Genomic DNA, 27,498 nt, shown 5'->3' with positions numbered 1-27,498 from the left:
AGGTACTTTATAAAGTGGGACAACATAGGAAATGCTCATGTATTTTTAGGCTTCCATTAGTCAGAAACCCATTTCTCCCTGCCACCATGGACTCTACATTCCTCTGAAAACCCTGATCGACGCTTAGTCCTTTCATAAAAATCTGACCTTAAGGTACAAATACATTATTCTAAGCCAAATCTAGTTACCTCACTGGATGATAAAGATAGCTAACATGTCGATGTATACAATAAATGTTTAAAATATGTAAAATAAACTAAAGATAAAGTAATTAGGTACATCTTGTTTATGTCGTCTGCAACTTGTCCATGTAAAAACAAACAGTTGTATCATGATATAAGTACATATGAAACTAAAAAGACCCAGTTATCTTATTAATGAATGTTAGCATTGAATTTCCTGATTTTGAACAAACAATTACCATAACTTTAATAGTAGCATTAGTCCAAACTGTTGATAAAGGAGTCTCAGATGTAGCAGGAAAGCACATGATCTGTAAGCTGATGTAAAAGTGACTGCTTAATTGAAATGGAGCAATGGAAGCCAGCAATTTTCTCAAGTGGACCCAATCACAAAGCTTCCATAAATAACCTTAGTATCTGAAACTATAAGGCACCAAATAGTTAGATAAAAAATACAAAATGTATATCATATAGTTTAGCACTTCTTCCCTGACCTGTCTGCTCAATTTGGTCCTTGACCAAAATGGATGTCCTGTTTTCTTTTACCGACCCACAGGGACTTAACAGGAGCCCTTTTTCTTAAATCTACCTTCAGTGCTCTCTCTAAATCTCCTATGGTTTTGTTTGGGCTGAAATATTCACCTCAAAGGTTTGTCCCACAAGGACTCTTTCCTACAAATCAACAAAAGAACACTTAATCTTTAGTTTCACTTCTGAAAACTTCAGTGCTTCCCAATAGCGTAAGAAGATAGGGTAGAGATCACTGAGTCATCAAGAACAGGGCAACTTTGTCATGTTCTCATGTTCTCATGGTTGTGGATCTGACTCGTTCATTCTCATTCTCATTCTCATTTTCTCTCTCCCCCTCCCCACCCCAGCTCTCCCTCTCTCTCTGTCTCTCTCTGTCTCTCTGTCTCTGTCTTCTTTCTCTGTTGTTCGTTTCTCTGTTCTCTTCTCTCTCACACACACACACACACACACACACACACACACACACACACACACATATTCTGTTAAGGGACTGAATTACATATGTGGCTGCCTGGAGCTGACACTTCTCCAATAACTCAGCACTTCCAAAATTCTTAGGGGTGGTACTGAAGCACTGCTAGCATTACGTAAAGTTTGAATTTTGTTAAATGTGTCAGCATTGTCCTTCAAATGCCTTGTTTTCTTCTACCTCATTTTTATTCTCTGATTTTTTTCTACACAATTTCTCTCTTAAAGTCATTCATTTGGTTTAGTCATATCTCCTCATAAAATTCACATGTGCGAGAAGAATGGGTTATTCTAGTTTTATGAATAGTCTAGTGTAAATGAATTTAAGTTAAGGGTCACAAACTCAAATAGCAATAGGATCCAACACCATTATACAAGTGAATAAAGAGGACTGGGTGAAAGAGAACAATTCAAATCTAATAATTGAGGGCAACCGAATCTCACTGTTGACCAGGTAACAGGGAGTGGTGAGGACTACAACAAACTGAAGAGCACCTGACCAGACAAAACGTGGCGTTCATTGTTCAAGAAAACCCAGGTGTTACTGGATGGGAATATGGACCCAAAATTGCCAGGTCTTCCTTTTTAAGGGAAGCTAGAAATCTAGATTTTTTTTTAACGTAAAATCTTCCAGTTTTTTTTTTAAATATTGGCATCTCATTTTAAAAATGAAGCTCTTGGCAGGCTGCTATGGATCTCATTTGGCCTATGGCAGTTAGCAATCTGTGGTTTAATGCCATTAATAGCCTTTCCTGAGAGTTAGATTTAATTATGGGGTATGTAGGTGTGGATATGAAGATCTGTAGCAGTCAGGTGACATTGAAGAAATGGAGAAGAGGCACACAATGGAGGAAAATGAGGAAAATTCAATTAAAGAAAAGCAACCATAATTATTAACAGTGATTTGCTCTGAGTGGTAGAATTTCTGCTTTTATTTGTTTTACAAATTTTCTATAAATAAAAAGGAAAAATTAGATTAAATTACTACTCTATAAGATTAAACCTATTATTAAAAGTAGCTCAGAAAATTAAAAACACTCATATGCATATTTGTGCATAGATTCATTTACCCTGTTTAAGCCATACAGTTTCAAGCATTTAATCAAAACTGAAAGTTCAATCAGTTCACCATGGTGGCATCATGTATAAAAAAAACTTTAATTAAAAATCAAAATAGTCCTTTTCACAGAGTCATCAGAGTGTAGTCCCCCCAAAATTAGTGATTAAATTATATTAATAATTTCTTAAAAGCACAATGTAAACAAGACTTGGTTGTTTTTAGTGTAATAATATGTTTAGACAGTGCCTTACATACATAGTATGGCCTTAATAAGTATTTGTTGACAGATGATTATGGTGATGTTAATCTAAATGTCCTTAATAGTCATGATGAAAAACAGTAAACACACAACAGTAGTAGTGTTGTGGAAAATAAATTTACCCAGTAAATCAATCCCTGGCATGGAACTGAATAGTTTTCATAGTAAATAAAAGAAGGGAAAGGGAAATGGAAGAAACAGAGATACTTTCCCCTTCCCCCCAAACCTTTATACTCATAAACTCTCCCCTGTCAAAATATTTAAATTCTCAAAACACAGACTTATTCCCTTTTCTAGACTCTGGAGGGGTTGCTGTAGTGAGCGCAAACTGAGGCAAACTGAATCAAGAAGGAGAAAAATAGTAAAGAGCTTGTCTAGCCTCTCTTTGTTAATCAGACATATCCAGAACACCGAATCACCATAAATTCTTCCTCCACATCAGACACATCACAATAAGGGATGGGGGAAATTTTTCTAAGAGTAAATCTTAGATCTTCATATAATTATTGTATCTATTTGCTATATCTGCGTGTTTATGTGTAATAAGAAATACAAAAAAGTGGACAGAGGCAGTACTCCAAAGAGAGCATATAAGAGATTACAGAGAAAGGATGTGATCACAAGATGGCAGGGTACCTACAAATTAAGGTGAAATATTAAATCTTTACAACTTTCATAATGACTAAGACAGCCATCTAGAGAGACCTGAAATTCAATAAAATTTTTGGAACCACTGTTTTCCTATAATTGAATTTCTTTCACTTCTGGGTATGGGGTTTTTGTCTATTTATTTTTAAATAATTTTTATTATATATAATACATTATTTTATATATATGTAAGTGTTCTTCTCACTTTCTTCTGGCTGTATGTTACTCGTCTCTGGCAGTACCCTTTCCCTCTTGGATGGAGGCTGACAGCTCAGGTAGAAGAGACAGCAATGATGTCTATGTGCAGAGTCTGCTGCTTTATAAATTGATCAGAATGGCACAATTCTACTCAATTTCACTCACAGCAGGTAGAAGAGAAACATTCCTATGTAAGAGTCAGACACTCCACTTCATGCACGTTCTAGGATAGATTGTACAGTAAATCTCAACTGAAAAGGCAAACATACACACACCCGCGCACACATTGTCTCTCCCCCCCTCTCTCTCCCTCTCTCCCTACCTCCCTCTCTTTCTGCTGGAATGCATCCCAGGGCAGACAGGCTACAGTCGGTACACCCCCACCCCCCTTGTATATGTGATACAGTAAGGAATGGTATATGCCTAACTGCAGGCTATAATATTATTGATAGACTCTGATGACATTATAAAATCTATAAGGGCAAAGAGCAAGTGATTTGCCCATGTCACTAGCAATCCAATACAAAATTACAGCTTTAATTTAGAAGTCTTTTTGAAGGTTATTTTTTTAATTAGTCATGATGCACGGTTATTAATACCTATATTTGGAACTTGATGAAAAGGGAGGAAAACAACATCAAGCCAACGTCTACAGAGACAATAACCCCAAATTTTTTAACTGGACAAGGACAACTCCAGATTTTACAAAGTTCTATACAAACTGTGAGATATATGGCAAGCAGAAAATGAGAGTGTATTAGACTCATATCATAAAGGTTTCTATAAGCATTCATTACATGCTGCTATGTGCTAAATAGATTTAGATCTTAACATGCAAAATCAAGTTTAGGTCTTTTATATTGTTCATTACACACAGGCTCGCATAAAGTCCTGAACAATCTGTACAAGAAAAGCAGGAACAGGGAAAATATTGCCTCATTACTCCGCGTCAATATGCTCAGCTTTCACATGAGCTCAATAGGTTTAGTGTATCTTCTTCAGGAGAACATAAATTTGGGTGAGGGGCTTATATTCCCTGAAGATTCACCCACCTATGCACTTTCAAAGCATCAATTTAACAGATCCTTTTGTGGGGTGGAGGTTATATGGAAACATGTCAAAGCCAAGGAAATTTGAGAGAAGGGAGGGAGGGAGAGAGAGGGGGACAGAGAGAGGGACAGAGAAGGAAGGGGAGAGAGAGAGAGAGAGAGAGAGAGAGAGAGAGAGAGAGAGAGAGAGAGAGAGAGAGAGAGAGAGAGAGAGAGATTGATTTCCTGTTGAAAATTAAAGAGTTTCCTTCCTCTCTGTGCTCAGAATACTTGCATTCCTAGGCAGGAGGAGGCTAATTAAGCCCTCAAAGAGAGGTCCACCTTAGTACTTCACACTATGAGTGGGAGGTCTTGGCTAGAACCCATGTGTGTGTAAAGGAATTTGTAAGATCTAAAGCAGTTGACAGATCACCTGGAACATAAGTAGATTTAATAGGGTAAGTACTGGTAGGTCCACATAAGGAAGCTATTCAAAACATGGAAAATATGACTGAGAAAAATCAGTTATTCAGTGCAGTCAAACACCAATCAATAAGTTGTGAGACCCAAGTGCTGGGCCAAGCTCTGACACTAATAACTGTATGGTTCCAGATAATACATTTAATTTCTCTGGCTGTATGTTTTCTCACTTGAAAAACGAAGAGATTGTTCTCTTTCCCCTCAAAGATCCTATTTTCGCTTTTTTTTGTCACATAACAATAGTGAACTACTAGGGAAAATGTCTGATGTACGTTAATGTTATTACCCATTTTACCTACAGATCTAAAGTGATGTGTCCTCCCCCACTCCCACTGTTTAGCCTGTTAGTACCAAATACTATCAAAAAGTCTTTACTAAATAAATATGCGAACTGCTTCACATAGAATTCAGTGAAGTTGCACAGTTATTAAACTCATGAATGACACAAGAAAACTGGCTAAACTAAAATTTCTGATTAATAAAAATAAAATATTATCACCTCCACTTTTCCAAATGAAATCCTGGGCCTTTTCCAGAACTGACAAAGCAGTTCTGGACAGAGTTACAGTCAACCCTGAGTTACAGTTAATAATGAGTATCAGCTGTCTAAACTGAAAGAAGAACACAGTTTATGTAGAGTTGTAGCTCTGTTTTAAACATAATTCAAAGCTTTTTACTCTGGTAGGTGGGAGAGTTTCAAGTGATGGGAAAACTTGCATGTTTAACGTCTGCCTTTTTACCCTCTATGTATAGTATAATGTCCTGGAACATTCCTACAGAATGTCAACCATCTGGATCAAGAAATCAACAAACATGTTAGTTGCTGACTAGCAGCAGGCTAAATCCAAATTAATCAATAATCTATATCTGGTGAGCACCGGTATTTTTGGCACTGTGCAGACACAAATGCAATACTCCTATCTGTCACCAAGGTTAGTAACATTTATATGCTTTAATCTGTTTGCATAGCTGACTCTATAGTTCTTCCAAAATACAGGTTCAGATCCCATGCAGCGGCCTGTTCTGCAGTTGACCTGAAAGCAATCACTATATCACTTCCGACACCTATCAAGTCATTGAAAATATCACCAGCCAAAGAAGTGATGTGACTACCAACATTCCACCAAGTGACTCATGCCTTTTTGACTTACTCAGAGATATATGACTATCAGAATTATAACAGACTGCATTATTCTTTAATTGACACATGAATCGAATTTGCTATTAATACTTACTATACCTACAAACAAAATAAGCAGGTCCCAATGTGTGATGTCTGAAATTACTTTAAATACTAAGAAAAAAACAGCAAGCCCTATGAACCACATGTTAAATGAAAATGATATCTCTTTTCAATTGAAACATGTGGAGAATATTTAACAGCATAAACAATGTTTACATTAATTTCATTTGAACTTTTGCAGGCTGAAGTAGCACATTTTGAGTAGCTTACAGTCTCGATTTGTTAGTGAATAACATTTAGCTTAAAGTTCTGGAAAGCCCCAAACTTCAAATATTCTTAAGTTTGGGGTGAATGAAGGTGGAAGCTTAAACGAGAGAGACTAAAGGAGAAAGGGAAGCACCTTTACAAAGAGCTATTATATCCGATAGGCTTCATGCAAGACAGTTGAAATGTGAGCTTCAGTATTCAAAATAGAAAGGATACAATCATATGTCTGGTTAACTTACAGGAAATAGTTCCAGAGACAATTTTACACTAACTACAGTGATTTGGGCAATTTTTAAAAATAATACCAGCCAATTTCTCTCCATTATACTCTGCTGGCAGAAAATAAAACATTTTTCTTTGAAATGATTGCCTTTGGTTTTGTTAAATCATGCATTCTGTCAACATGTGGTCACCATTTTTACATGATCTTTCTGCTTCCCTAGAAAAGAATGAATTCACAGTCTGAACCCTGATATAAATATGTAATCTTGCAACTGTTAAGGCTTCTTCTATTACTGCAAAATGAAGAGATAAGAAATTGATGTGGTATCAAAAGAAATGAAACAAAAAAATGACCAAATAAGTATAAAACTCAGATTCTTGTATCTACTTCATAGCTAAATGAAGAAAATGCTTGTGTTGATCATTTTTCTTACTGTAACACAAAAGGAATGTGTGATGTTTATGATTTAAAAACACTAATTGGACTTAAAGAGGATTTTATGAATTTGACCTCAAAGGCAAGGGAAATAAAAGCAAAAATAAATGAATGGGACTACATCAAATTAAAAAGCTTCTGCACAGCAAAAGAAAAACCATCAACAAGGTAAAGAGACAACCATCCGAAGGAGAAAATATATTTGCAAGCAATGCCTATGATAAGGGCCTCGTATCCAAAATATACAAAGAACTCATACAACAAATGATCCAATAAGAAAATGGGCAGAGGACCTGAACAGACACTTTTCCCAAGATGACATAGAAATGGCCAACAAACATATAAAAAGATGCTCAACGTCGCTAGCTATTAGGGAAATGCAAATCAAAACCACAATGAGATACCATCTCACATCTGTTAGAATAGCTGTTATCAACAGGACACATAATAACAAATGTTGTAGAGGATGCTGAGAAGAAGGAACCCTCATACACTGCTGGTGGGACTGCAAATTGGTACGGTCACTATAGAAAACAATATGGAGATTCCTCAAAAACTAAGAATTGATCTACCATATGATCCAGCAATCTCTCTATTGGGTATTTATCCCCAAAGACTTGAAAACCCATATCCGAAAATATTTGCACATCAATGTTCATAGCAGCATTATTCACGGTGGCCAGTACATGGAAGCAACTGAAGTGTCCTATGACACATGATTGGGTAAAGAAGCTGTGGTATATATATACAATGGACTATTACTCAGCCATAAGAAGAGATGAAATACTGCCATTTGCGACAACCTGGATGGACCTCGAGATAATCATGCTAGGTTAAATAAGCCAGACAGAAAAAGGGGAACACCATATGATATCACTTATATGTGGGCTATAAACCTAAAAGCAACAAACAAACAAGACAAACAAGCAGAAACTTGTTTGTGGTTACCAATAAACGAGTGGTTACCAAAAGGTAGGGAGGAAGGAGGATGGGAGAAGTAGATGGGGTAAAAGGAGTCAAATATGTGGTGACAAAGAAATCTAACTATGCATGGTGAATACACAATGCAGTGTGTGTGTGTGTGTATGCCATACTGTTGAATTATACACCTGAAACTTACTGGATTTCGTTAACCGATGTCATAACAAAAATAAAAATAAAAAAATAAATATAATAATACTTAAAAACAAATTTGAAAACCCTATTTATGTCGAGATATGTTCTAACAACTTTGTTGCTAGCAAAAGGTTAGAAGAACGGAGGTTGTAATAAAATCTTTAAAAAGACATTATCTTGTCATTACAGACTTTTTGGGTACAAATGTAAAATGCCTGGGCTATAATTGCTTCCCCTATGTCATATATCAGGATGAAGATTTTTATCTCCAGCCTCCAGCCTATAGATTTTTAAAGTTAAATTCTTTTGCAAAAGGGTACATATTAGTTTTGGTACTGCTGCTCTGGGCCTCTGTTTAGTGATACAGTGGGAATGTGCCTCCTTCTATGATAATCACCACAATGCTGCATATTCTAGTAGCTGAGATTTCCCAGAGTGGGTACTCAGAAAGCATCCTTCACAATGTTAGTTTTACTTTACACAATAGCTTGAGCATATATTGCATCTCAAACTAATTTATAGTAAAAAAAAAAAAGGTTAACCCTGAGTAAAACAACCAAGATAATTCAAATGGGTAAAGAAAGAAATTCCAGATAAATCTTGACTTGGATAAAAATCTAAAGGGCCAAAACAAAGTGAGGACTTTTATATATGAAAGAGATGGCAAAGAAGAAAACTCTAACACCTAGAAAGTACTAGCAATTTGACTAGACTTAAAATATGTGTTTAAAGAGTATAGGTATTGGAGACAGTCATTTGTTTCCTTCTCTCTGTACAGTTAATATGTAAAGTAACTTAAAATAAAAATCACAGAGGATATTACTTAAAAGGAAGTTCTGCTACTAAGTACAAATTGGGCAAACGTTTAGATAAGATTTCATTTGAGGTGACTATGCTTATGATAGAATTGTCTGAGTCTCAACAGTACCATAACCATGTAAGAGAGGAGAGAAATTAATGCTACTTCTCTGTCAAGGTAAAATCTCAAGTTACCAGAACCCACTTGGAACTTTCAACTAGATTTCTGTACTCTTAACTTCAGGGGGAGGGACAAGAAAATCACCAAAAACAGCAAACGGCATCAGATTTCTTTTTTCTTTTTCCATCAACTGCAACCTCTCAGATGTTTTTAAATACCTATTTACTCCCATTTCCTGTACTGTCCATATCCCCATTCAATAGTGATTGACTTGGTTTGGAAAAAATGTGACCTAAACTTTGATAAGAATCTGAATAATCAAGTAAAGATCCCAGTGTTCATCAGGATCCATATTCATCAAAGGATGGAGAAGCACAAGTTTCTAGAAAGAAGCGTGAGTGGAGACGGCACCAGAGAGTCAGAACCTTAGGCTGTGCCTTCTCCACCCTAGGCCCGTTTTTCTCATTTGCTAGATGAAGAAGGGCATACAGTAAATGTGTTTAAGGGCCCCCATCAGTTCAAAAATTATTTTCATTCCAAGAATTTCACCAACAGGGTTAAATCAAAAACAGTATTTTGCCTACTTCAGAAATATCTAAAAAATAACTAGGTAGAATGTCATATTTTCTAATCACATCTAATAATAATGCCTATCATAGCAATGGAGGCATCACCACTCCATGAAAAGAGCTTCCAAAGACCTGACTGCTCTCCAGCTGACACATACTGTCAAGATCCACCTGCCAGCATCTACTCTGAAGTGTCAGTACCTGGGCTATCCCACCTGTTAAATATTTGAACTCATTCCCACATCTAAAGGCTATCTAATCCAGTTCAAGAGAATGTTTCCTAATCGTTACACTAACTACGTGATCTTTTTAGAAAAATATTTCCAAAACTTGAAGGAATATAGTCCATTCCTTCTATTTCCCAGTGGCCAATTAAAAATAAATTTAATAAAATTAACTAACAATTTAGCACTTACCATGTTCTTAGAGCTGTATTAATCAACTGCTTCATATGGTTTCTCTCACTAAAATTTAAATAATTGTATGATTATATATTTACGAATGAGGGCAGAGAGGTTTACAGTTGTCACATTATTCGCCTAAAGTCTTACAGATCCAGGGTTCTATCCCAAATTGTTTTGTCTACAAAGTGCTCCTGTTCAACCCCCTTTGTCAACATCTGGCAGATGAGCTGACTGGGAAGATAGGATAGGTAGGTTATAAACACTGAAGGTACAGGAAGGGTATTTTTAAATTGTAGTAGTTACTATTTAAAAACAAAAAACAAAAAACAAAAAACAAAAAAAAAACCTCATCAGCAAATTTAGATGACTTTTAAAGATCCCAGGATTTGATTCTGGGACCTAAGATTGTGGTAGTAAATTTGAGGTCTTATTTTTAAAATTTATGAGTTCGGTTTACATAAATTTGGAAATGAAATAACATGGTTGCTTTGTGTGGCCATCTGCCACTCTCATAAGCAGCTCTAGCTACAAAAATTGAGAATACTGGTAGTTTTGCTGTGGAGTTAATTGAAGCCTTCCTAAGAATAATTTTAATTCAGTGTTATAGAGCCAAATTCTGCTTTATGATCCGCATTTCACATAGTATTTCTGAAAACTAGAGCAAGCCAAGGGTCTGATTGGCATTTTGAAATCTTTCAGATTAAAACGTGATCCAGCTATTTTCTGCTATCCATCTAGTGTTGATCTGAAGATCCATATAAGCGAAAGTGGTTTTCCAAGTGCAGTGCAGGTATGACCTATGACTCCAAATAGAGGACTGACCCATAAGAATTTAAACTTTCCTTATTGTTACAGTAGTCTGTCACTTAAGTACATTCTTCCCTCTACCTTTAATTATATAATAAAAATGGCTACATGCTCCTCAACATATTTATGAGGCTTAACATTTTGGGGTTACAAAGAACACATTATATACGGCTTTCAATTTCTTCCTAGTACTTTCCTCCATCCAAAGATATATTTTATGATTTCTGCTGATAAATGCTTGTTTTTAATAAGAGTTTCCTCAGACAGATCTCACTTTTGGGTTAAAGGCAGCAACTCTCTTCAGATACTCTATGAAGCACTCATTTCAGAGAGTGCATCAGTTACTCTTTGTGTGTCTTAATTCAGCCATTGTCTCAGAAAAGAGTCAGTTGCTTTCATTAAATTTCATTTTGACCATTTCTAAAATGAGAGATAAAAGACCAACCAATATTCTGAATACATTATGTGAATTATAGAAAGAAAACAAAGAATTTGGAGGGAAAATCCCTAAGCATCTATTATTATCATAACCAAAATAGCTTTGCTATCTATTAGAAAGAGAGAAGAGGGGAGTGAACGAAAGTAATTATCCAAGCTATAATTTGGCCCTGACAACAGAGCACCCCTCTTCAGACTACGAAAAGGCTCTACAATGATGAGTTCTAAAGGAGGTACCACGAATACCAGTTTGGGAAGGTGTGTGCCGGAACCACATCCTAAGACTAACTGCAGGGGCTGCAGCACCCCACATGCTGGCGACACACAGTCCCACACACATGCCATCTGGTGGGTTCGGGAAGGCACGCGGAGTGTGTGGCAACTAATTCTGCCATGAGCAAAACTAAAATACACACTCTATTTTTCCCACATTTCTTTCTTTATGTTATTTGTTAATCAAATGGCATCCGATATAAGAAATAATCAAAGAGGTAAGGAATCAATTTAGAGTATTTCACTTGAAAATTGTAACTATTTTATAAATTTTTTAAATATGTAAACAATGGTGATCATTTTGCAATGTATACAAATATTGAATCATTATGTTAGATACTTGAAACTAATAATGTTTTTTTGTCAATTATATTTCAGTAAAAAATATAAATAGTATAGAGGAACAAAAAAAAGCAAAAACAAAATTTCCCCAGCCTCCATCTCCAAAACTGATCATTATGAATTGTTTCTTGTATATTCTTCCAAAAGAGTTATACACACTCAAAATTACATATATGTAAATTTCATCTTATTTACATGAATAAAATCATCTTCTTGATACTATTCTGAAACTTGCAAAAACATGTTTTGCGCCTTCAGCACATATAGGACTACCCTAGCCTGTTTAAACACTACTCAGGATTTCACTGGACGAATGCAGTAATAGATGCAGTTGCCTACAGAAATGTATTTATTTCCAATTTGATAGTAAACCTGTACTAAAATGAACACTTCTATACATTTTCATGATATATCTGTAGGAATGTGTCAGTAGAGCTGTAACTGCAAAGTTAAAAAAAAATGCACATTAAAAAATTGATCCAGAATAGTAAGAACTGTTAGCTCATAAAAAGCAAATCCTTCATCTCCATTTGTGAGAAAAAAATCTTTTGATTTGGTTATTTGACAATGAAGAAAATAATATAGGTTCATGAATTCACTTGGAATAAATAGATAATAAAAAGAAGTTCCACTTATACTGTTCTTTGCTTATCTTCGTTATAACAGAATTTCACACATTAATTTTATTATTTTTGGAATTATGGGGAATTTGAAACACTCCTCTAAACATTTAGATCTACAAAGTAACTAATACAAATGTTACAAAGGTATGCATATTTTAGAATGTTTAAAAACAACCATTTAATACAGGATCCTGCTATACACTAGTTGCTTTCCACAAAATAACTAAAACATAATGTACATAAAAATATAAAGTAAAGATTGCTAGCTTGTGGCCCATAGACACTCCTCATCTGCTTTGTCTAGAATTATCAACCTTCAGCCACAATCACCTGAGATAAGAAGTCATATTAGTGGTCAGGAAAAGTCATTGCACTTAATAAAATATCCTTCTTTTTGTATTCTAAGGTATTTAAATTCTTAATCTACACAATAATAATAAATTTCCATTCCATTCAGTGCTCCCTCCGGGGCCTTGCTCAGTGTATAGTCCAGATAACAAAGGCCACTGTGGTACTTTCTGTGCAGCCAATCAAGGTGACACATGTGCTATATCCCCAAGTGCTTAGTACACAATACATAATTTTGTGCACCTCTCACCTATAGTGTACAAACAAATCACTGAAAATTAAAGTGTGAAATTAAAACACCTTTGTCCTTAAAACAAGCACATTCTGCCAAAAATGCTCGCTTCTGTGAACTTTTGGCATGGACAGGGCAGAATGCAATATCCTTTGCATTCAGCTGCCAAAGACATAAAACTAGATCCAAAAGAAAGAAGCCAGGTAAATTGTTTAGGCCCACGACCTAACATTCTCCTTGGCATAAAAATGATTCATTCTTTAGGCTTCCAATAAATGTAGCCAATTGGAAAGGCAATAAATTCATTATTCTACAACACGGTGAGTAATTCAGATAAACAAACTCCAATGCTCAAAAAGCTTTTTCCTCATGCCTTAATTTTTAAAGCCAGCATATAAAGGCTATTGAGGAACTATTCCTCTGAAAACTTCCTTGAAAAATTATCACTAATTCTTCCTAAAACGCCAATTAAACTAGAAATAAAAAAAGGAAAACTATTCCCAAATATCTATCTCTATCTCTACTTTTCAGTGAGTACAATGACTGTTTTCATTATAAGTAAGTCTATATATATATGCAGGAGAATTTGGTGACACCTACATGAAAACAGTTTGGAAATGAGAGCCATATCAATGGCAAAAAGGTTTATTATTCTGTTACAAAAAAATCTTGAGAGACGATCTTCCCCTATGACAGTACCGGGTTCTGAACAGAGCTGGAAGTGCTAGGGTAATTCAAGAGTCAATTAGTCCAACATGTACTGAATGTCTTCAATACAATGAAACTGGTAGGTACTAGGGATACAATGCCATGTGTGTAGGGAGTTTATAATCTGGTGAGGAGATAAAAGACAATTACACAAATAAATGTTACAACACAGAATGGGGTAAGTGCCATAAGAGAGGCACAAACCAATCATTCAAGATGAACATTTGTGTCTTCAAATGATAGGACTACAATTCTCCATAATAGTCCCTCTCTTCATTCAAGCATTCATTTATTCAGTCAAAAAAACACTTATTACCCAGCTCAGTGCTAAGAAAAACAGATACAGTGAGAAGCAGAAAAGACAGAGGCCTTGCCCTCTTGAAATTCTTTCTGTGGAAGAGATATCATTAAATAATTACACAATAAGAGAAATAATAAACATACCAATAACAATAATAGTAATAATATAACAAGAGGGATTTATTCAGTGTTTACTATTTGTCAGTGAGCTAAATACTTGACATGTATTATCTTCATAATCCTCATAACAACATTATGATGCAGAAAGGCACAAATTGAAGTTGATATGGTCCCTGGCTTCAGACTGCCTGAATTAGAATCCTGACAACATCACTTGTTAGTTATATAATCTTGGGCAAGTGAATTAACCTCTCTGTGCTTCACCTTCCTCATTTGTAAAGTAGGACTAATACCAGGTTCTGCGAAATTTAAGATGTCATTCATAATAAGATACATCCTAATTTCAGAGCTGTTGGGAAAAATGTATCTTAGACTCTATTAAATAAGGTAACAATATAAAGTAACATCTATCACATATGGTTATGATTATTAAAGAAACATACAAATAGAGCACCTAGAAGGGTGCTTGGCATAAGTGTTTAAGGTTAGCTATTACTACTCTTTAAAGCATATTCATTTTTTAAAAAGGGAAACAAATTCACAATGAAGTGATACAAAGAAGTCCAGACCTATGAGAACTTGATCAGAAGATTAATCTAGAATAGAGTTCAAAAAGTGCCACTCAAGTTCAGTGATGTGCAAACTACACACTAAAGAAGAAGGAAGAGGAATTAATAAGATATTGGTGGAGATAACAATGTTCCAGGCAGAGAAGTGTGTATGAAAGCCAGATGCAGGAAGAGCAAAGCCCATACAAAGATAAGAAAGAAGGCAATACAGCTAGAGAACAGAGAGCAAGCTGGGAGCAACAGGAATGGAAGCTGGAGAATTGGCCATGGGCAAGACTCTACAGGGCCATCCAGACCATCCTGAGAAAGTGTTATCTTTACTCTAACAGTTATGAGAAGCTGTGAAGGGCACTGGAGTTGGATCTGCATTGCTTAAGGACTAGGTAGAGGAAGATCAGTTCAAAGGCTGCTGTGATAATCCAGGAGTGAGAAGATGCTGGCTTGGATTGGAGCAGGGGATTCTCAACCTCAGCATGATTGACGTTTTGGACTGGATAATCCTTTGTTGCTGGGGCTTTCCTGTGCATTGTAGGCTGTTTAGCAACATCCGTAGATACCAGTAGCGATCCCCAAGTTTTGACAATCAAAAAATGTCTCCAGACATTGCTAAATGACTGCTTGGAGACAAAATCACCCCTACTTGAGAACCACTGGACTAGAGTGAACTCAAGGGAAATGAGAAGAGGAAGACAGAGTCTAGAAATACTAAAGAAAAATAAGTCAACAGGGCTCGTTGATGAATAGGAGATGAAGGAGAGGCCAGTGGCAGGAATACATTCCTAGCCAGGGTTTCTGATTGTATACCTCAACGGGTGGTGATACCAGGCACTGAGATAGGGAACACTGGAACTTGATCGGACTTGCGGAACAAATTATGAGTTTGGTTTGAGACCTGAAGAATCTGAGCTATCACTAAGACTTCAAAATGGTCACCTACATACATTGATATTCTGAATATAGCTCAGAAAGGAAATCTAGTAAGAGAATAAAATATTTGTGGGTCATGAGCATAGGGATCATAATTGAAAGTATCTATGAAAAAGTTTTGCTCAAAAAATGCAAATCTATTATTTCATCCATGGGGACCAGATTATCTCTACAATAAAGTCATCAAAACCTGTTAATGCTGTGAGATAATGTCTTAAATAATTATTGCAAACAGATCTCCAAGTGCACAGGCACAACCAGGATATACTTATACTGGAGAGAGAGTTCAGCAAAATGTTACTTAAAAGCATGCATGGTTCACCTCAATCAACGATGCCTTTTTTTTTTTTTAGAGGCTTAATTTGCAAAGCAAAGTTGAAAATAAAGATCAGGAGTGACTTTTATTTTTGGTCTCTACTTGTCTTTCTGTAGAAATCAGTGATCTCCTATCCTAGCATCTTGAATTATATTCTGATTGCAGCTACCTTGACTGAGACCCAAGCATTCCTCATCAGTGCTCAGATTCACTTGATTTCTTCCCTACTGGTGTATGATAAACATAAGGAAGTTCAATTCTTAATCACTTCAGATCTCTAGAATTTTTGAAGACAGAGTCTATGACCTTGGGGATTGCTAGCTGGAAGAAAAACCCCTAGTTCGGTTTCTATTATTTAGCTCCCAAGCCTTAATCTTGACTCACAGTGTCCTCACTGACAAAGAAACCAAAAAAGAACATCTGCCGTCCCCAAGTGGCACTCTTCCTTGGCCAGCATTATAACACAGTCCAACAAGACCCTTATATGAGGGGGGAGGGGGGGCGATGGAGGGAGGGAGAGAGAGAGACTTCTCAAGAAATTCTCCACTCGAGAACACATTTGCTATTTTGGGGGCAATATTTTTTACACAAGAATCCTTACCACTTTTCCTTTATAATATCTAGAGATAATGCCAGATTAGCTCCAAACTGAATATAAATATAGGAAGAAAATGACACCCAATTGGATCCACTTTGAAAAGCATGATTCATTTTCTCATTATGTGGGTAAGTGTACCTTGCAAAAATCTGAACTACTTAGACGTTAAAGCTACAGTCATTTTTCATTATCTGAACATAGCACGAATAACACAAAATAGTACCTAAGTATCTATGTGAGACCTTCACTGAAGTCACAAACAATCTGAATCTCAGGGAGAAAAAAAGCAGATAACAGTACCAACAAGGGATCAGTAAAGATGTGTTCATGAACTGAGAAGTGAAACGATCTTACATTTATCTCCGATATTTTAGCATGTATCATCGTTGTTGGTTCTTCTGCTAAACTATAAGTACTCATCATAAGAATTCAGAGAAAGGCTAACAGGGTAATCTTGATTAGCTAAAAATTCTAAATACAACCCTTTTATGGATAGGAATAGATAGGAAAGACCACCCTGGCGTGTATTTCCATTTTTATTCATTTATTCAAATCGTTCTTGAAAACCAACTAATGACAGTTACAAGGCATTTGAGGATGACTAAGACATGATCAAAAATGTTACTATCAGTAACAAGAAATGAATAAATAAGATAGCCTTTAGGTTTCTGACTGCCTACCAGCCTGCTCTGTTTTTATGTCACACTGGAGGAATCTCAAACACAAAACTGAGATCTTCATCTTGCCATGCAAGCTTGACTCTCTCCAGTGATGTCTATTCTTGTTAAATGGCACCACCCACTGTCCACTTCAAAACACTGGGCAGCATCCTCTATTTCTTCTTACACTAACTTCCTCAGATATCCAGTCACTTGAAAATTCTCTTATACCTACTAAGAATTGCTATAATTTATTTCTATCCATGTGTGCTCTCACCTACTCTAAGCCACCATCATCTTTCCTTAACTACTGCAATAACCTTCTAACTTCCTTCTTTGTGGTCCCCTTTCATCAACCCTCTCCCTGTCTTTTCTCATTACTACAATCAGAGAGATCATTCCTGCTCTGGTCTCTCTTCTACTCAAAACTTATGTGACTCCCCACTGCCTTTAGCATAAACTCCAAACTCATCAACATGTTTTAGAGGACTTGTATGAAGAATCTCTTATTCTCTTCTCTATGCCACACCCTGGGTTTATATTCCAGCCATAAGAAAATCGGTCAACAACTCTGTCTCACTCTACTCTCCAGGGCCTCTCCTGTCTGGAATCATTCCCCTTCACCTCTTCCCCCTTTCGTAGATAAGACCTACTCATCCTTCAGATCCCTTCTCAGCAGTCGGCTTCCTCTGGAAGTCTGAGTCAAGTATCCTTCTAACAAAGTCTATAGCACCCTAGTCTTCCCAGTTAGAATACCAATCACACTACATTCAAATTGTTTGATTGACTGTTCCTGACTAGAGTATAAGTTTTGAAAAAGCAGGAACCACAGTTCAGGGTGCTGTGAGGCTACAAAGGGGACAATGGCCAATTCTATCTCAGAGCAGATTAAGGAAAGCTCGTTGGATAAAGAGTCCTTCAGACAAGTCATCAAAAATGAGAGTTTTCAGGGAGAACAGTAGTAATAAGTTGGATGAATTGGAACAAAAGGAGCACGATGAGGAAAATGAGAAGTCATAAAGCAGTATGGCAACTCAAGGAGCACATAAATATGGCTTGAAGCTCAGAGGAGTGGAGGGAAACCAACTATGAAGCTGGAGAGCTCAGCAAGGGTAAGACGATGGAATTCCTTAGAGCTCATCCAAAGAATTCAACCTTTACATTTAGATAAATAAGCAGTCATTAAAGGATCATAAGCAATAGAGAGACATGATTTTAGTGCATGTTAAGAAGACCACTCTGAATTCAAGAAGAGTACAATTACAGGATTACCCGGGAAGTCTAGGGGAGGGAAGGATCAGGACTCTCTGCAGCTCTTGGCTAGGAGATCATATGAGCCTGAACTTGGCAGAAACAGATGTCATGGAGGAGTGCAGGTGGACAGAAAAGCCTTTAAGTCTTGAGCTTAGCTGAGCTGGCTCAGAGAGAGCACAGAGTGAAACAGGAAAAATCCAAAGGCAAATTTTTAAAGTACACTGAAAGACAAAGGAATAGCAGGGAAAAAAGGAGCCATAAAGGCAATTTAAAGGAAGCTTGAAGGATACTCTAAGAAAGGCATTACTGAAATTAAAGAGACACTTTCTAAAAAAAGGGAGTTTTCCACAAAGTCAAAAGATGAGGAGTTAAACAGACCACTGGATATTGACAAGTGGTCACTGCCAGAAGAATTTACCTGAAGTCAGAGAATGGGGGACAGAGGGAACAGTAATATTAGTACAGAAAAGTGGAAGTTTTCAGTACATATTGTTTTTGAGAAACTTGGCTATGAAAGAAAGAAAAAATAGCTGAGAGGTTGTTTTAATGGTGAGAAGGTTTGAGCCAGCTAACAAGCTGGTATGAAAGAGCAGAGAAAGAAATTATAAATGACCACTGGACAGGACCAAATCCCCACCCATATGGACAATCACAAATTGAGTATAAAGAGTTTGGAACCTAGAGTGGGAAAAAAAAACCCACCATTCAAAATGATTACACCCTTAACATAATCAAATTCAACAGCAAGAAAAATTAAATGTTATTAGATTAATAAAATTATACCAATAACAGAAGGTAAATATTATATGCCTATGTATTTTACTGCTGCATTTGTTATCTGTTACAATCATTAACTTGTTTTCTAAGGCAATTGAAATGATGCAGTTTATTTAAACTACTTATAAAATAAATTATGCTATGAGCTATTACTTAATGTGATATAACTAAAGAAATAGCATGAAAACAAAGACAGCAGAGAGGTACCCTACAGAAAGGTGCTGAAAATTTCAAACTCCTCACATATTTGTTACTAAAGAAGCCATCCGGTGAAAAATATAAGATGTATTTTAAAAAACAAAATGTATAACACTTTCAGTTAAGTAAATTTGAAATCTAAATGTCACATACACAACTATCATCTTCTGAAAAAATAAATATGATTTATTCATTCAAATAAATTTTTACTCATCAATCATTTATTGATTACCTATTGAATGCTCTAGATACATCTCAAATTGCAGGGTGCGGGCAGATTTTTTTAAAAAGTTCTTATAGTTAAATAATGTACTAAATTACCAGGAGAAAAACCACACACATATGGTAGCCAAGGCAGAACCACAGAGAAACAGAGACAAGGGAAGAGCACTGTACATTTTGCCTGCATTTATGTCAAAGAGGTGAATAGTGGTTTTAGATAGAAAAGAATTTCTAGAAGGTTGTTTGCTTGCCATTTATATGCAGTAAAAACTGGCAAAGACACGTATGTGTAAGCCCAGACAAGAGATTTCATTTTTGTCACTTGAATCACTAATCACATTTTATAGCAGTCATTTAATTTTAATTTTTACTTCACCAATATTAAATAAAAATGTTAACAAGTTACCAGTTAGGCAACATAAAAGCATTATTGATCATAACCCTCCCAAACTGTTCAATGTTGAAAAGATAAAATTTAAAATTACATTAACAGTTTCTTCGAATTATACTGTAGAAGTATGAAATTATAGCAAAATTATTTTTGAATCAAAAGACAGTAAATTATGACACAGGAGGGACTTTGTGTCCTATTATCTCACCATGCAATATTTAGCTATTCCCTTTCTCTGTTTTATGTCTATTCTCCATATTTGAACCTATACAATCTGAATATTTGACATTACTGTTCCCTTTTAATGCCCAACCATTATGGATGATTTCAATATTCATGAGTAACTCTATAAATACTTTCTCCCTCCATCTAGCACACCTTCCTTTTTTGCTTCCATAAATATACACAACTGCACAATATTTCCATTACACATCTACACATTCATACTAATGGCCTTGTCATCTTCGAGTACAGAATTTTGGATTTATCTGATCTGGTTTCCCGACTGTCCAATTTGAAATCATCACCTCCTCCAATGCTATCTTCCTCATTCGTTACCTCAATGCCACATGAGGTCAACTCAAAGACTGAGGCTAGAACATCGAATAATTTTTCACAAGAAAGTATACTATGAATTCTTATGACATTAAAGTGGTGGCATGCAAAAACATTCCTGTTTTTCATGATAGATCTGGTGACAAGACATGAAACTTCCTAGGCTCAATTCTACAGCCATGTGCTAACTCCTCCATTTCCAACTTATAAGCACTATTGTGTTCAATAAAACATTTCATTCACTCCTACCCTGTCCTTTACTTAAAAGTTAAAACATGGAAGGTTATTAGCTAAATTGAGAATATGTGTATTTTTATAAACCACAAGGATTAACTACAAAATTAGCTACATTGTTAAGGAAGATAATGCAAATCCCAGGTAAAATGGTGCTTCCCCTTTTCTCTTAACAGAATTGACAACTTTCAGTCATACTCAATAGTTCACAATTCAGCAACATCTGAGGGGACTGTATGTTTTAATCAAGTTGTCACAAGATTTCAAAAAAAGGAAAGTAGCCAAAAAGATGAAGAATTTTCTCTTACCCTAAATCATTCCAATCTCAAATTAAAGTATTCTTCGTAAATATCAAACTTACCTGATGACCTTTGCTCTACTTATATATTTTAATTTCTCTGATTATTCTTCAAAATACTCAGGATTTGATTTTTCTGTTAGCTACCATCTTCACTCCAGCCAATACATGTCACTTTCTTCTCTATTATTTTTTCCCTTTTCCTTTATTCCTGCTTCCAATTTCTACCTACTTAAAGATGGCTATTAAGGTAACGAGGAAATGACATGAAATCAAAACTAAGAAAACGTGTTCTACCATTTTCTCTTCAGCTTAACCCACACTTTTCAGAAGCACTGTACGTCACACTGCACTGTGCCCTAAGCATCACTGAGAAAAATATCGTTTGTGTCTCTGGCTTTAGGTTGCTCATCTTCCAGTAGAGTTGGCATGCTCTTCTCTGACATCTGGAACTGTACTAGACATTGGCCCTTTCTTAATCCTCCAATTTTTCCTTTAGAATCTTATTCCTTTTTCTCCCTTTTTTCTATAGTCCCCACTGAGTGATTCATAGTGCCATATTCTAGGTTTTCAATGGCCACAAACCAAATACAGCCAGGTTTAGAGACCAGCATGAAGTTCCAAGGGGTCGGACTGAAAGTAATCACAGGAGAACTGCTCTGCCAGTGTCTCCTGCAGGGCCACGATTCTGTTCCTATAAAAGATAGAGTTACTGTGCATTGGGGAAATTTAGGCTTCATGCGCTTAATACCCAATGCAGTCAAATTTCCTAAATGTATAGGAGAAAGTCATTTATTGAAATGTTTAATTTATTCAAGACTAATACCACCTGTCTGCCAACTGCACAGAATAAATTTCAAAGAAGTCTTCCTTTCCCTCCTTTCCAGAGATTCATTACTATCAGGCAGTGCCAGCATTATTGAAGAATGTAGATGGAGAGTAGGAAGCTCTAATACAGATCCACCAATTTTTTAAAATATTGCTATACTTCCAAACAAGTTTTTAAATACAAGTTTTTAAATAATCTCATCCCTGTGCCTGCCTACAGTAACAATGTAATGGGCCTCTAGGACACTGCTCAGCAATGGCCTATGTTCTGATGAGTCAATGGCAAGGCCAATCTACTGGTAAACCTTTTGAATATCACTCCTAGATGGAAATAACCAATTTTGCAATTACAAAATAAGATTTTTAAATTCCTGCCTATGTTTTCATCTCCTACAACTCCTCTATTTTCTTCCCAACATGTCTTTTTCACTTTGACACTGACCATGTAAATGACTTCTAGAAAGTTGAATTAATTGATTTAAACTGTTTCCCACCAACTGACACAAATTCAGGCCCAAACTGGTCCCACTACTGTATTAACATTCAATTTGACTCTTCATATTTATTACTTGATATTTTGCTCATACACTTGCCTGCTTTATTTCCTTTTTTTTTTTTTGTCATCCAAAATATGCAAGAGATCAGAGTCGAGATGTAGACAAAAAGAAGGGGAAAAGTATAGGATTTGAAGCAAATTTTTTATCTTAGACACCAATTTATTCAAAAATGAAAATCAGTTTGTTTCAGATATTTTAGATACTTTACCCAGAACTGAATATAAAAATACTGCCTCACCATGCCTAAAACTCAGCACTTCCAAGCCACCAGTGGCCAGTGCAATGGAGCATTTTTACAAGAATTGTGCAATAAAAAAATACTTCAACACAGGATGACTAATTTTGACTATGTTTAGCAATCATAATTTAACATTATAGTAAGAAAGGAATCATGTCCAATGCCCTGCTCTTAAAGTTATAAATATCTCTGCCGAGAGGTATCGTCCATCTGGGAAGGGCATGCTCTGAAATCAGCTATATTATTTCAGAATCAGTGAGGGAGATGTGAACATACACCAAGCCAGGGCAGTGAAAAAGACCCTGATGATCAGGGTCGTGGCAGATGTCACAGTCCAACTGCCTTCATGCCCTATTCTTCAATAATTGGTCAGTGACATGGAAAAACTGAGCATGTATCATTTTTCTCCCTGAAAATACAATGCATTCAGGTTAGTAAATGAAGTATTTTTATTATCCTTTTAAGATTTACCAATTGGCAGGGGTAGCAAAGTGTTTTACTGAACAGTAACTTTCCCAAGTCAAGAATAGCAATTGTTAGAGTTGGGGTAGACTAAACTGAAACAGCTTGAATCATATGCATGTAACACAGAAAATTTATTCACTTATTTTTTACATATTACTCATTTCCTAAGTGACAGCCATCAAAGAAACTGCCCAGCTTACCCCGTTAAACCAAGCCCTGAAGGAACTTATAGTCTTGAGGACATAATGAATACACAGAAAATAACGAATCAGGGTGATAATGCCTGATTTGTAATTTTCATACCCAAAAACATAAGCATAGGGTGCTATAGAAGGATTTAGGAGTGTCTAACCAAGAACTGGAAAACTTGGGAAGACTTCTTAATGGAGACATGACCAAAAAAACATTTTAAAGACATTATCCAGGTAAAGGGAGTGGGGAGGGGAGGTAAATGAATGATTTCACAATATATTTTAAAACATTAAAAATAAAATGTATTTGGTGAAAAGGAGTGTCAACATCACCATTCAAGATAGGAGTATGCAGCTATTTCTGATATTGAAAAAAAAAGAAATAGAATGTCACTTTAAAAATCACATTCAAATATACCTCAGGGCTAACATCTTCCTGGGATTCATGTGCAATTATTTATTTGTTGCTTGGCAGAGTATCTTATCACTAGCCAACACACCTGTTATGCTGCAACATTTACATAGAAAAATCACATTGTTTTACTGAGAAATCTTGCTGTCCTCTAAAATGCCTAAGATGTTTAGAAATGATGAAGACTGATTCATGAGCATTTAGATTTATAAAGATTTTGTTCACGCCATTCTTAGATTTTCTTCAATATTTTTTTCCACCAATTCATCCACTCATCTATAACATTAGAATACAAAACTATAATTACTCTAGTCCTATGAATTTCTATTACTGGTGTTTTTGCTATATTTGAAGAGTTCTGAATTATAGAAAATAAAGATATGAAAATAGACCTGTCATGTGGTATTCTTTAGATATACGCATTATTCTTTCTCTGGAGTGTTGTAAACAGACTTATGTCTCAGGTCAGACGTAGAGTTAGGAATTAGAGGTCAAGGACTAAAAACAAGAGCTAAAAGCAGCTAACAGCCCTTGCTTTACTATTTACTAGCTCCACATTTCCATGTCCTCATTTGTAAAATGATGATACTAATGGTTGTTACCTTTTAAATGAAATAATGTAGTAAGACATTTAGCCCATTACCTGTTAGAATGACATTTCTAACATTATAGACGAAATTATTTTTGTATTCTCTAAGTGCAAAGGACAGTTATAAAAATTTAATTTTAATTTGATTCACTCAGATAAGCAATTCAGAAGTTCTGTCATTTCTGTGATAGAAATGCCTTGCCAAAGGAGTCATCCAAGAAATTCCTGAATGATAGTCTGGCAATGAATAAAATTCATATAGCCGAAACTCGACAAAATACTAGCAAACTAAATTCACTAGCATATTAAAAAGATTATACTCCATGACTAAGTGGGATTTATCCCAGCAATGCAAAGTTACTATGTTTTGAGAGTTCTGAACTGGGGTTCAGCAGTATAGTACATTACATTAAATGAACAAAGGAGGAGGAGAACACACATGATCTTGTCAAATGATGTGTAAAAGCCACTTCACAAAATTCAACACTCCTTCATAATAAAAGCACTCAGAAAACTAGCAAGAGAAGGAATTTCCTCGACATGAAAAAGCTCACTTAAAAAATCCACCTTTAATAGTATATATAATGGAGAAAGATTTAAAGTTTTCCTCCTAAGATCAGAAACAAGACAAGGATGCCTACTTTCACCACTGCTTATTCAACATGTTACTGGAATTTCATGACAGAGCAATTAAACAAGAAAAATAAATAAATAAATAAGTAGATAGATAGATAGATAGATAGATAGATAAACAAAAGTTACCAAATTGAAAAGGAAAAAGTAAAATTATCTCTGTTCACAGATGACATGACCCTACAGATAAAAGTCCCAAGAAACTCACTGGAAAGTTAATAGAGCTAATAAACTAATTCAACAAAGCTGCAGGTTATAAGACCAACACAAAAATCTGTTGAGTTTTATAGAACAAGGATGAACAACGAAAAAAGGAAGAAAACAATTCGATTTATAATAGCATCTAAAAGAATAAAATACCTAGGAATTAATTTAACCAAGGAAGTTAAGTACTTATATATGAAACTATAAAACACTGCTGAAAGTAAAGAATAATTTAGTCTACAGCCGTGCCACCCTGAACAAGCCCTATCCCATCTGATCTTGGAAGCTAAGCGGGGTCAGGCCTAGTTAGTACTTGGATGGGAGACCACCTAGGAAGACCAGACACTGTAGGCATAAAAAATAAAAAATAAGAAATTAGAAGCTGACAAGGTCCTTGCGATCTCTGAGGTCAACCAAGGGTTACCTCACCTAAAAAAAAAAAAAAAAGAATTTAAATTCCATTAAAAAATAAATGGACGTGGAGGTAGAATATACATGAGAAAGCTCTGTACCTTCTCCTCAATATTTCTGTGAAGCTAAAACTGCTCTAAAAATAGTCTATAGATAGACAGGTAAATGCAAAGACAGCATTTGTAGGGATTGAAAGATTTAATTTTGCTAAGATGTCAATATTACCTGAAGTGATCTACAGTTTTAACTCAATCTCTGTCAAAATTCCAATAGCCTCTTTTGAAGAAATGGAAAAGCCAATTCTGAAATTCGTATAGAATTTCAAGGGGTCTTAAAAAGTCTGAACAGTCTTGAAAAAAGAGAACAAAGTTGGAGGATTCATACTTCCTGGTTTTAAAACTTAAAACAATGCTACAGTAATCAAAACAGTATGGCACTTGCCTAAGCATAGACATATAGACCAATAGAATAGAATTGTTGAGTCCAAAAATAAATCCTTATATCTACAGTCAATTGATTTTTTGATAGGATGCCAAGTCCATTCAATGGAGAAGGGGAAAGAATAGTGTTTTCAACAAACAGAACTGGGACAAATGGATTTCCACATGACAAAGAATAAAGTTGGACCCCTTTCATCACAGCATATGAAAAAATGAATTCAAAATGAATCAACAATCTATGTATAAAAGCTAAAACTATAAAACTGTCAAATGAAAACATAGGGGGAAATCTTTGACTTCGGATTTAGCAATGAAAAAATAAAAAGTTGTCCTATAGAAGGGGAGAATCATTTATCTGATATGTGTTTAAAATGCAGAATATATAAAGACCTAAAACTCAACAAAGACAAATAATTCAAATAAAAAGTGGACAAAGATATTGAATAGACTTCTCTATAAAGAAGATACACAAATAGCTGATAAGCCCATGAAAAGATATTAAAGATAGTAACTCATTAGGAAAATGCGAATGCAAACCACAATGAGATATTATTTCACATCCACTAGGATGGCTATAGTAAAAAAAATACGGAAAATAACAAGTGTTGGTGGGGATGTGGAGAAATTAGAAGACTAATACATTCTGGTGGGAATGTAAAATGGTACAGATGCTGTGGAAAACAGTTTGGTGGTTCCCCAAAAACTTAAATGGAGAATTACCGTATAACCCAGTAATTCCATTCCAAGGTATATACCCAGAAGAACTGAAAACAGAAACAAATACCTGTATTCCAGTGATCATTAAAGTATTATGCACAACAGCCAAAAAGATGGAAACAACTCACGTCCATCCACAGAAAAACAACTGTGGGATACACATATATTGGAATATTAGTCAGCCGTAAAAAGTAATGAAATTTTGATATTTGAACCTTGAAAATATTATGGTAAGTCCAATAAGCCAGACATGAAAGGACAAATACTGCCTGATTCCTTTATATGAAATATCTAGAACAGGCAAACTCATAGAGATAGAAAATAGATTTCACACTGAAAACCAGTCAGATGTGCTTCAGCCTCAAAGAGTGTGTTTATGTAAAATGCACTTTCTTTTCTAAATGTGAAATGGGTTAAAGGGCCCGTGCACAGACTCACTCGCTCACAGACACTCACCCTGGGCTCCGCTGGAAGGTAAGCAGCTTGGGAGGTGCAAGACACATACACGGGAAGACTGGGCTGTGTAGCTTTGGGGCGAGAGCTGGAGGGACAGCCACCATTGCTCCTTTGTTGCCAGGTCTGGAATATCCACAGATGGACTCCATTTTGCCTGTGCTGAAACCTCCCCACCCCGGCCAGTGCTGAATCTACATT

At 35.8% G+C, this 27,498-nt stretch overlaps 1 protein-coding gene and 1 pseudogene across 12 annotated transcripts in view; one reads left to right on the top strand and one right to left on the bottom strand.

Moving 5' to 3' along the window:
* The window catches only part of NPAS3 (neuronal PAS domain protein 3), an 803,227-nt gene that overhangs the window by 564,800 nt on the left and 210,929 nt on the right, over positions 1 to 27,498 (bottom strand). The window lies entirely within an intron of this gene.
* Positions 25,512 to 25,630, top strand: LOC120608670 (uncharacterized; annotated as a pseudogene).

The sequence above is a fragment of the Pteropus medius genome, unplaced genomic scaffold, assembly GCF_902729225.1.
Source record: "Pteropus medius unplaced genomic scaffold, Ma_sr-lr_union100, whole genome shotgun sequence".
NCBI lineage: Eukaryota > Metazoa > Chordata > Mammalia > Chiroptera > Pteropodidae > Pteropus > Pteropus medius.
Note: the sequence above shows the minus strand (reverse complement) of the source record. Positions and strands in the feature narration are given on the sequence as shown.